Consider the following 11,658-nt stretch of genomic DNA (forward strand, 5'->3'; position numbering starts at 1 on the left):
GGCAATCTCTGAGGACCCCAAGTTGAAGGTGACAGGGATGCTGGCCAGCTACTTGCCGGGCTGCTCCTTCCATTCCTGCTCTACGGGCATTGCAGTGGCACAGGGCCGGCGTCGTCCAAAGCTGGCACTGGGGGGCAGAAGGAGATGAAGACTCTTGACAGAGCCCCTGCAGACGCCCGCTGTGTCACAAGCTACCCTCGGAGTCTGAACTCCTGCTGCCGGGGAACTTTGCACATGGAAGCCACTTCACTCTTTGTGAAGAAAGTTTCTTGCTGGTAAAGGTAACATCCTTATTATAAAATATCCATTTCTTGCTTTTGAGGAGGTGGGAGGACAGAGGCCTCGTCAGGCCCCCAGGGAGGTGTGTGCGTGACACCTTGATCTTAATTCTGGAACGGCCAGTACGTTCTGTTCCGCAGTCTAGAGCCCCGCCCCCAGTCTGGGGTAAGTCGTTCCGTCGGCCCCAGGAGACTAAGAGCGCTGCTGTGTTGTTGTTCCTCTGGGACAGCTGACTGTCCTTGCTGCTTGGACGCCGCCTCTCGTCTTCGAGGACACCACCAAGGCCTTCTCTGTTAGTTTTGTGTCTTTCACATTAGTCACTTTCCTGAGACATCGGATACCTGGCCATCTGCCCTCGTTTCATCGCAAGCTGACAGGAAGCTCCAGGGACCGTAGAACCCAAGTGGTTGAATAGGGACTCTCAACTATTACACAGGTCTCGTCCCAGAAGGGACTCCCCTCTGTTACTTGCCTCTCTCCCCCACCTTGGGGTGCAGTGTGGGGCCCCCTCCACCTGCCTGGGCTCTGTCCGCCACCTTCTGGATGCAGTCTGGAGAGGACAGCTCCTCTACTGGTCACGGTGGAGAATGTGAAGTCCCAGAGGCAGACGCTAGATTTACAGGAATCTGGATACCCCCATCCCCCCCACAATCAAATTTCCCAGGGGATGGTCTGTTTGAAGTGGAAGAGAATGAAGGGGACTGGAGTCCACCCAACGAGCAAACTCAGGACTGTGACCTCATTTGGACCGTGCCCCAGACAATGGTACCCCAGACAGGCTGGCCCCTCTCTTTGTTCAGTCCTAATGTTTGCCAGACTTACTCCTCACACTCACCTAAAACTAACCTGTTACGCTTGGGACGTCACCTGAGCTTCATAACCACCTGGGGAGCAGCACGAAGGTGAACCCCACTTCCTCTGAGTGGTAATCTGAACCAGGAACCACATCTCACTGGAAACGAACGCACTTCATGGGCAAGGCCCTGGCCGTGACCGGCCCAGTCTGCAGCTACTGACCCAGGGACCTTGTGTTTGCCTTCCACACACACCCACCTTGAAGACAGCTTTGTCACAGATGTAGCAGCAGCACTGGCTGCGTGTGTCTGCATTCTGGCCAGTGGGACAGGCCATCTCGCTCTTGGCCCACCTGAAACCCTCACACCAGGTCATTTTCACACATTTTCCTCAAGGCAGGAATTTCGACAAGAAATTCCAAGGCAACAAATGCCATTGTTAAAAGTCCTCCAAAGGTTCTAGGATAGATGCTGACGTTCCTTTATCTCAAAGAACTCAGCCAAATGAAGGTTTCTGGCATTCTCTGTAATGACATTTTATGTAATGCTGTGTATCCTAAAGAAAGTATTTTTAATTTAGAAAAGTCTAAAACCATGCAACCACAATGGAAACCACATTGACAAGTCACAAAGGGAGCTGGTGTGATAACCTACAAGAGGCAGCTCGGTGAAGGAAGACCCTTCCACCGGGTTCCAGGCCCTTCTGGCCATGGCAGACACACTCTAATGGGGGAGCGGTGCTGTCATCTCTCTCGTGGGACATCACGCTTCTTCTACTGCAGAGTCACGAGTCCACACTCTGCTTCTACAAACTCCTCCGATGACCTCTCCTCGGGACTTCAGCTGGAAAGGAGACAGGGAACGTGCTGTGGCCAACTGTGTCTGTCAAACATGCCCTCAGGGGATACCAAGCCATGAGAAAGCCCAAGACCTGGTGCCGGGCCCTCCTTAGCCCTGTCCAGGCTCTCTGCAGTTGGCCCTGGCCCACAGAAAGTCACTTGTAGCATTGTTTGATGAGCATGCTCTGGGTGTTTCCAGAAGGTTCCGCGCACGACCGTCTTGCTCCTGGGATCCAGCCAGCGCTCCAGCCTGGCAGAGGTGCCTGTCAGGGGCAGCTTCTGGGTCACCCACAACTTCACATCCAGGGGGAGACCACCCTGGCTCGCACCACATACCAGAAGCCTCCGCTAGCAGAATGGAGTTCCTGAAGCTTGTGTCCACATCTGTTTCAGCATCACTGATCCACATCAGACTCGTGGAGGACTGTGTCTTTGCCGGGCCCCATGGCGCCTGCAATCAGAGCTGCAGCACTTATGGGTGTCCAGTCAGACGGCAAATGCCTCATGGGAGACAACCAGGCTGGTTCACGGACCACCCTGCTGTAAACATCACGGCAGGCACCAAGGACCACCACATGGGCCGGGGCTGAGAGACCACCTATCCCAGGGAGCACTTGATAAGGACACTGTGTCCTCAGAGCCTCACCCCATTTCAACCTCAAATCCACCAGGCACAAAACACGAGTACAAACAGCTGTGCTCTGTGCAGTTTTCCCTGCGCTGGAGGATAGGAACGGGTCCCGCTCCGCCAGGGCAAGGGCGGAAGCTGATCTGTAGTGGCCGCAGAGCGGACTATGGGACAGGCAGTTCTCCCCGCCTCCATTGTTAATTATCACCTACAAACCTAAACGTCATTTGTATCTCAAAGACTTAATAAAACAGGCCCAGCCCCTGCTCCAGCTAGGGTTTAGATTAGACAAAGCTGGAGAAGAGTGAGGTGAAGGGTCTGTGTGGCTAGATCGGCGCTGCAGAGAGGCTGGGCTGAGCTTATGAAAGACAGACAGCTCTTCAGGAATCTGCCCAGGAAGACCCACCAGCCCGCCCTCCCGTCCTTTCTTAGGGGGTGGGGGTGGGGACGGGGAACAGGACTCTATTGGGGAACAGTGTGTATTTCCAGGACTTTTTTTCAAGTCAAGTTGTTGTCCTTTCAGTCTTAGTTGTGGAGGGTGCAGCTCAGCTCCAGGTCCAGTTGCCTTTGCTAGTTGCAGGGGGCGCAGCCCAGCATCCCTTGCGGGAGTCGAACAGGCAACCTTGTGGTTGAGAGCCCACTGGCCCATGTGGGAATGAACTGGCAGCCTTTGAGTTAGGAGCACGAGCTCTAACCGCCTGGGGGGGGGGGGGGGCATGCCATCCCCGGTCCTGTTAGCCCAGCCCCACCGTGTACACGCCCCGCCTATGGACACGCCCTCCAGACACGCCCTCCAGCAGTCAGTGTCCACTCGGACCACCGCCCCGACTTTCCTGCAGCTTCCCGCCCAGGGACACCGGCTTGGCCTCGCCCCCACCTAGCGGAGCCCACCCTCCCACAGGCAGCCTTTACCCCAAAATACGCCTGTTTTTGAATTGCCCGCCGCTCCTCGCCCACTCACTTCCGCCTTGTGATATCATTTCCGGGTCAAAGCCAAAGCGGCGCGAGGGGGCGGGACCTGCGCCTTACGTCATGGCTGCCGCAGCCATCTTGGAGTCTGGCAGCCGCGTCAGCGGGGGCGGAAGCGTGGCGTAGGGTTTGGCTCCGCGCTGTCCTGTATGATTTTTCAGCATATTCCCTTTATTCAGCTCCATAACGTGGAATTCCTTAGACACAGCGATTTTCCGGGCTTGTGTTACATTTTGGCAAATGACCTTGGAGGGGGCCAGACACTTGCAGCAGTGGCGTTGGTGAGCGAGTCAGGCCGCGTATTCCGTGGGAAAAGGCAGTGTTCGAGAAACAAGGCAGAGCCGGGCAAGGCCACACCCACGTCTCCCACTCGGTTCCTCCCACCCAGGTCTCCCCACCCCACGTCTCCCCACCCCACGTTGCTTCTTCGGTGGCAAAGCAGTGGACACTCTTCTTCCCTCCTAAAGGGCTGTTCTAGAAACCTGAGCGAGCCACATAATCATTGTTGACAGTCAGTTTTTGGAAGGTCTGCGTCACACACCTCAGGCGCTCGCATGTGCAACACACGCTGCACCGAGGGCAACGGTCGGCAAAGCCTGTCTTCCAACGTGACTCAGTCCAAGGACTTCAGGCGATGTCCCTGAGGGTCCTCTGGCTCTGGACGCTGAGGAGGTGACATGTGAGGGCAGGGTTTTGGGTGAGCGGGGAGGGGCAGCTTGAGACAGAATCGCCGAGTGAGGCGCGGGAAAGGAGCTGTGGTGTTTGCACCCCGTGAAGCTGGGTCCCCCTGTGACAGCACATCACATCTTGCTTCACCCCCACGTACCACAGTGTAGGCAGCGATCGGGTCCCCAGGGGACCCTGGGCGATGTCTGGATGCAATTCTGCTCCGCACGACCGGGGTGCTACTGGCATCCAGTGGGTGCAGCCTGGGCAGCTGCTCGACACCCACGTGCCCAGGGTGAGCCCATTACTGTCCTATCTGTCCTCGTCGGTCCTCCGTGTCCCCTCCTGTCCGCGTGTACTCACAGTGCCTGCCTTTCCTCCTCGTGCCCCCTGCCTGGCCCTGGGCGGGGGCAGGGATGTGCACGTGGCAAAGTCCCGCATTCTGGGGGTCCCTGTCTGAGGGGGGCAGATACGCCAATAGAGCACGTTGTGACAAATGCGCCCCACACTATCTGGAGGACCCAGAGCCGGGCCTCGGGCCATGGTCTGTGAGGCTGGATCTTGGAGGAGGGTCGCATCAGCTCTGTCAGGACAGAATCTGATGTTACAGCACCCCAAGAAGACGTTTCTCGAAAACTTTCCATGGCACGCATTTAACTCAGAAAACAGAAGCCCCTCTTGGTGGTGTGGTGGATGGTGTCCTGGGTCAGCTGGTGTCCCCGGCTGCCTGGCCCTCACCTCTAGGTGGAGCCGCAGGCCTGTGCCAGTGCCACCCTGGGTTCTGAAGCCCAGGCTCTGGCCTCAAGACCCCTTAACTGTCCTACACATTTCAAGTTTCTGTTACGTGGTGACCTGGGGATAAACTGTGTTAGAAATGAAAACGAAGAAATCTGTTACATTTCTACTTTTCACTTAAAACCAACAATAATAAATCCTCTACATGTGAACATCACATTTTGACAACAAACAGCCCTGTTTTCTCATAACGAATTTAGAGGTATCATTTTACATTTGTCCGGATCTCTTAAAGGAACAGCTGCTTTCTCCATTCTGATCTGTTCCAACATTGCCGGTCGTGTGGCCCTGGGAGCACCATGTGCTTTCAAGAGAATGGGAGTCTGGGGTGGCCGGTTAGCTCAGTTGGTTAGAACGTGGTGCTCTTAACAACAAGGTTGCGGGTTCGATCCCCACATGGGCCAGTGAGCTGCGCCCTCCACAACTCGATTGAAACAATTATTTGACTTGGAGCTGATGGGTCCTGGAAAAACACACCTAAATAAATAAAAGCTTTTTATTTAAAAAAAAAAAGAATGGGAGTGTGAAAACGCAGTTCTTTGCAGTCCTATGAAAATCATTTCAGCTTTGGACCCAGTTACAGACATCTCACGCCCTTTTTTGGTCTTCTGTCCACATTAATTTGATGCTTTTTTATTCCTTTTGTTGACGACAAAGAGGGTCAGTTATACGATAAAATATTTCATATCATTTATGGGGAGAAACAAGCTTACAGCAGTTGGGTTTGTAATCAGGGTCACTCTGAGCATAAAGAAGCTGCCCCCTGGAGTCTCGTTGAGGCCCAGATTACTGGGGATTCCCAGAAAACACTGTCTCGAGAAACCCCCAAAGGAATTGCAGGCGAGTGGGGCTGATGTGGGAGATGGTCCCCAACTCCTGCAGAAACTCCCGGGTGAAGGGTTGCGAGGGTCTCCAGTGGTCCTTCTACCTTTTGGGGTCTGTGGAGCGACTGGGCTGGTATGAGTATGGGGGAATCCTACTACTTTTTTTTTAAAAAAAGACATTGTTTTAGAAAAGTTTTAGGTTTACAGGAAAATGGCACAGAAAGAATCAAGCTCCCTTATACCTCCTGCTCTGCACAGCCCCCACTGCTAACCTCTGCCACACTGTGGTACATTTGTCACGATTAATGACCCGACACTGACAGTGTTTATGAACTAAGGTCAGCCCTTTATCCAGATTTCCTTAGTTCTTAACCCAGTGTCCTCTGTCTGTTCCAGGACCTGTATGATGTGTGGCCTTCATGTCTCCTCTGGGCCGGGACGTGTCTTGGCCTTGACCGCTCCGAGGCTGCTCAGTCAGCCGTTCTATAGGATGCCCCTCAGCTGGGGTCTGTCGAATGTTTTTCTGAAGGTTGGCTGGGGAAATGGTGAGTGTTTCTTGGACCATGACCTTTCTGTAGGTCCCACTTTCCTCCCGTGAGAGGGAGTGGGGTTGGGCGGCAGGGTGGGGGTGGGGACATGGGGGTCCTTTCTGTCCTCCTGGAGGGGCGAGGGAAGAAGGGAACGAGCACGTGAAGGGACAGCAGCCCCAGGCTAGGGGAGTTCGGTGTCCTAGAAGCAACAACAACAAAGCAGGGCTGAGGGAAATGGGACCCAACACCCTCAAGCGCCTGGTGGGAGACCCTAGTGGGAGGATCTGGCTAGAAGCACCAGGTGAGAGCACTCACCCTGCATCCCCTCCTACTTGGGGCCTCATCTCAGAGGGAGCAGAGCCACGGAGAGCCCCCATGGCCAGGCTCTTTGCAGGAAGAACACATCCTGCATCCTCCCGGCCTCTGCTGCTCCGTGCTCCAGGGTCTGGGCACCTGCGCCCACCCAGCCTGCTGTCTCCCGCTGGGCTTGCTCTTCAGGTAAGCGTGTGTTCAGGCCTCCATCTCCCCAGAATCCTCGTTTGGCTTTTCTGGGGGGTTTCTCAGGGCCTTGAGGTGCTGCTTTCACCGGCTTTCCCTTTTAGGTCCCAGGGGAGGGTTGAAGGCCGTGATTCTGCTGGTGCAGAGGGACCAATGGAGGGTGGCTTTGCTTACAGCACTGTTGGTCCTAGGTGACCGGCTCGGGCTGAGGGCCGGGCTGCACAGGAGCAGGCAGGAGGGAAGAGGGGAGAGCATGCGCACGCAGGGTTGAGGTGACACTCAGCCGAGTGAGTTGGGTGGGACTGGCTGGTGGGGGAGGTGCCAGGAGACCGGGACCTTTTGGGACCCAGTCCCAGGCCATCTTCTTCCCTCGCCGCCGAGCACTTGGGTCGGAGCAGCCTGGAACCCCGTGGCCATTTGGGCCTCACACCTTACTGCTTCTGGGGCAGCTGGTTTGTGAAGCCTGTTTCCTCCCCCAGAAAGAGAGTTTGGTTCCACTCACCACTGACATGTCTTTAGCTGAGTGACAATGGAGGCACTTGGCTTTTAATAGACATTCTTAATGGGCCTCTATTTCCTGCTGTCCCTCAGACACGGGCTGATGGCCGTTTTACACCCTCATCTGTGGGACCTGCAGCAGCTGAGGTGCCTTCGTGGGCCGGGCGTGATGTGACCACAGCAGCTCTCGCTGCATTTGGTGACAGCGTGTCTTGACCCTTCTTTTCTGTCAAGTCACAGTTTGTTCCAGACCCTCTGCCTTTCTTCCCCCTTCACCCCATGGCCTCCCCAGCTGAGGTTTCCTCAAGCATTTAAAGCAGAAACAGAACCAGCCCTGCCCCCCAGAAATTGAACTTTTGTGGTTCGTTTTCAGAAAAGCAAACCAAATGTTGAGTGGGGCTCACGTGGACTGCCGACGTGTACTGCCTTTCCCATCACCCCAGCATCCGTCTTTCCTCGCTTCACTCTTTCAGTGACACCGTCGTTGTGTTTAGGGCGCCTGATAAAAATGAGTGTGACAAGAAAAAATCAAGCTCCTCTCCTAACACAGCAGAGTTTCTTCCACTTGGAATAAGGTGATGGGGTGAACATATGGGTAAGGGCATCTGGATATGCCACCCCAAAATATGTCACTTTGGCATGAGGATTATTTTGAGCTGAAGGCAATTTAGAATCAACAGATGCAGAAGGAAGCCTTTTTGGAGCTTCCCTTATTTGACTAAAAGGGGCAACTTCTGGGCAATAAGGATGCTGTCAATTTCTTCTTTTGGGCGATCTACACCCAGAGGGGAAACAGCAGGAAACAACTTATCTTTTTGTTTTTTTCAATAAAATTTACTTTTTTTAAAAAAACTTTTTTATTTATTTAAGTGTGTTTTTCCAGGACCCATCAGCTCCAAGTCAAGTAGTTGTTTCAATCTAGTTGTGGAGGGCACAGCTCACAGTGGCTCATGTGGGGATCGAACCGGCAACGTTGTTAAGAGCACCATGCTCTAACCAACTGAGTTAACTGGCCACCCGGAAAAAAAAACTTATCTTAAATCCCTTCTCTGGAGGAGTTTTATGGCCCTGAAGGAGACGGAAAGTCCAATGATACCTATATAAGCAAACATTACCACAAACTTTCTTATGTCTCAATTGTTCTCCTAAAACCCATTTGTCTTTCCTATATTTGCTCTTCCCACAAGAACTCTTTTCTCCCTCCTCCCTTACCCCTCCTAATATTATAAGCATCTAAGTGAACCCCTTTACTGAGTCAGCTACTTTTGTTGGCTACCGTGTACATGTGAATAAACCTTTTCCTTTGTTAATCTGTTGTTTGTCAGTTTAATCCACAGGCCCCAGTCACTGAACCTAAAAGGGTAGAGGAAAAGGTTTTACTTCCCCTATAGTCTCCTTTACCACAGAGGCTCCCTTACCTGGCCAGAAATGGGTGTGGGGGTGACAGGATGGGGGGATGGAGGGAGTGGGGGTTGGGGGTGGGCACTGTGACTGAGGACCTCCACACCCTCTATCTACTCCTACTCCCCTTATATGTGACATGCTTGTAAAACTTATCAGAATGAGTGGAAAAATCAAGATTGCTGATGATCCCCTTGGCAGACGGGGCTTTTCCTCAGGAAAAAAAAAAAAAACATTGTTATGTTGCGATGGTGAGTGAGAAAAGAGGTCCCCAGTGAAAGCCAGAGGAAGTCTGTGGAGAAGTGACAGGACACACACTTCTGTGGGGCAGATGGCTTATAATGGTCCTGGGTGGCTACAGATATTGGACACATTTTTTAAAAAGTCAGTTTTTCTTGTTTTTGGTACAGGTTGGATTCAAAATGTCCCACGTAGGATATGAAAGGGGGATTAGCCGTGTGCCACCACCGCACCCAAACTTGTCATCTCCTTGGTGCTCATGGAGAACCACGAGTCCATTGGTTTCATTTCCTGGGCCATCAGGGGACACCAGGGACTCAGCCAGCTCCAGTGAGGACCCGGGAACAACCCGAATACAAGCAGCCGTGGACACCTCTTCCTGGAAGCAACACCCGCCCTCTCCCTGGACAGAGGTATGCTGACATGACTTAGAATGTTTATCATCAGAAACTTTATTTTCATGTAGCTACAGAAAACACATGGTTTATGAATTTCAGGTAGCTTCTTTGAAATCAGGCTGGAGAGATACTTTGGAATGTAAGAGATTTAAAATGCAGTGTTTTAACACGGCTCTTTAGCATCTCGTGTGCTTAGAGCGCATCTGTTGAGAATTACATGGGCCCCGCTTTTGTGGAAATGAGTCCAAATTGCCTGTTTATCATGGGCAGAAAATTAAAGAAATACTGAGCCTGCTGTGTAGGGAACAGACTTGGTGGGCTCAACTTTGAAAAGGTAGAAGGCATCTTCTGCATTTGATATTTGCCACTATTTTAAGTTTGCTGGTGACATCTGGTATTGTTCTGTATTATCTGGCTTAAGTAGATAATCCTTCCTACGCGAAAATAAAACTATACTGGACAATAATGTCCTTTGATCAAATATCTTTAACAAGGGGGGGTGCCCAGGAGAACACGAAAAGGCTGCGATCACCCCTCCCACCTGTTTCCAAACATTGGCCAAAGGTCACTGCCTCTCAGTTGGCCTCGCATCTTCCACGGGGTGGGCGGTGCTGGGGGGACCTGTGAGCCTCTCACCAAACACCAGAGTTTCCACCCATCAGGACCCTGGGAGGGGACACCCAGAGCCTGTACATTCCAGGGCCTCAAAAAAGACAAGTGGAAACAACCAACAGGCAAACACCCCTATTAAAAAATGTGTCATGGGCTTGAAAAGATTTTTCTCAAAGAAGATAGACAGATGGTCAACAGGCACCTGAAAAGACGCTCAGTAAATGCAGATCAAAACCACCACAAGATACCGCTTCACCCACTATGGTGATTCTAACACAAAATGCAAAATAATAAGTGCCGGGGAGGACGCGGAGAAACTGGAACCCTCGTGCATTGCTGGTGGGAATGTAAAATAGAGCAGCCACTGTGGAAAACAGTCGGGCAAGTCCTGCAAAAGTTAAACATAAAATTACCATACGATCCAGCAATTCCACTTTTAGGTATATACTCAAGAGAACTGAAAACAGGGACGTGAACAGATGCTTGTACACCCATGTTCATTTCAGCATTATTGACACTTGCCAAAAGGTAGAAACAACCCAAGTGTCTATAGATGGCAGACTGGATAAGCAGAACGTGGTCCATCCAGACAGTGGAATATTATTCAGCCATAGAAAGGAAAGAAGCACTGATACATGCTAAAATATGGGTGGACCTGGAAAACATTATTCTAGGTGAAATAATCCAGACGCAAAGGCCCACTTATTGTAGGGTTGCACTTACATGAAACGTCCGGAACAGGCAAACTCATAGGGGTGAAAGTATAATAGTGGTTCCCGGGGGCTGGGGGAGGGGAGTCGGGAGGGTCTGCTGGGGGGCACAGTGTTTCATGTTGGGGCGGCGGAAACATCTGGAACTAAATAGAGGTGGTGATTACACATCAGAGAAGAGCAAACCTCCTTGCCCGTCTTTGAGTGAGGATGGTGATGGGCGTGGTGGCATGGGTGACAGTGTGTGGCTTTGGGCTGAGCTGAGGATCTGCCTCTCTCCATCCCCCTCTTTCCAGTGGGTTTCACAGGCTTAGATGGAAACTGGGATCTCGGAGGAGACACCTCATCGTCCCCAGGCCAGGAGGAGGCTGGGAGACGTAAACATGAGCGTGGCTTGGCCGGGTTTTGGGGGATGTTTCTGATCATGGCAAGGGATGCAGAGGTCCGGAGCCACATTGTAGCCCCACGGCTTCACACGCAGCCCTTCTCTTGGCAGGTGTGGCTGGAGTGAGTTCTGGGAGGCTTCTAGACATCTTCCCATCAGAACCCCCAGAGAATTCGAAATTTCAGTCACACTCTCTAAATTTTCATTAAGAGCTTTCACCCGGAGAAAATGATGGATTAGATTTTATTGTTGGAAAGAAGCCAGATAAAATTAGATGTCCCTTAGTCCCCACCGCCCACCCCTCCCTCCTCTGCTCTGTTCGAAAGCCTTCACTTCTCTCTCGGTTCCCGGCAAACAGGCACCCGAGGGTGTTGATTCATTAAAATCAGTAATGTGCCAGCACCTCCTTTGAGCCTCTCTGCTTTTATTGCATGTGTGATTTTGCTTTTGCTCCAATTCTCAAGTCTAGGACAGCTTCGGGCCTTGGGCTATGCATCGGGTGTGTGTGCTTTTCCTTCTCTTCCTAAAGCGTGGTAGAATTTTACAGTTGTAAGCTGCTAGAACATTGTGACACACAACAGAAATTAATCCA

General features: G+C 52.2%; 1 non-coding gene across 1 annotated transcript; it reads left to right on the forward strand.

Moving 5' to 3' along the window:
- Positions 1-5,300: 5,300 nt before the first annotated feature.
- Positions 5,301-5,374, forward strand: TRNAK-CUU (transfer RNA lysine (anticodon CUU)). The gene has a single exon. It is a non-coding gene; the product is annotated as a tRNA-Lys (tRNA).
- The last annotated feature ends 6,284 nt before the right edge of the window (positions 5,375-11,658 follow it).

The sequence above is a fragment of the Rhinolophus ferrumequinum genome (assembly GCF_004115265.2).
Source record: "Rhinolophus ferrumequinum isolate MPI-CBG mRhiFer1 chromosome 15 unlocalized genomic scaffold, mRhiFer1_v1.p scaffold_54_arrow_ctg1_1, whole genome shotgun sequence".
In the NCBI taxonomy this organism is placed as follows: Eukaryota; Metazoa; Chordata; class Mammalia; order Chiroptera; family Rhinolophidae; genus Rhinolophus; species Rhinolophus ferrumequinum.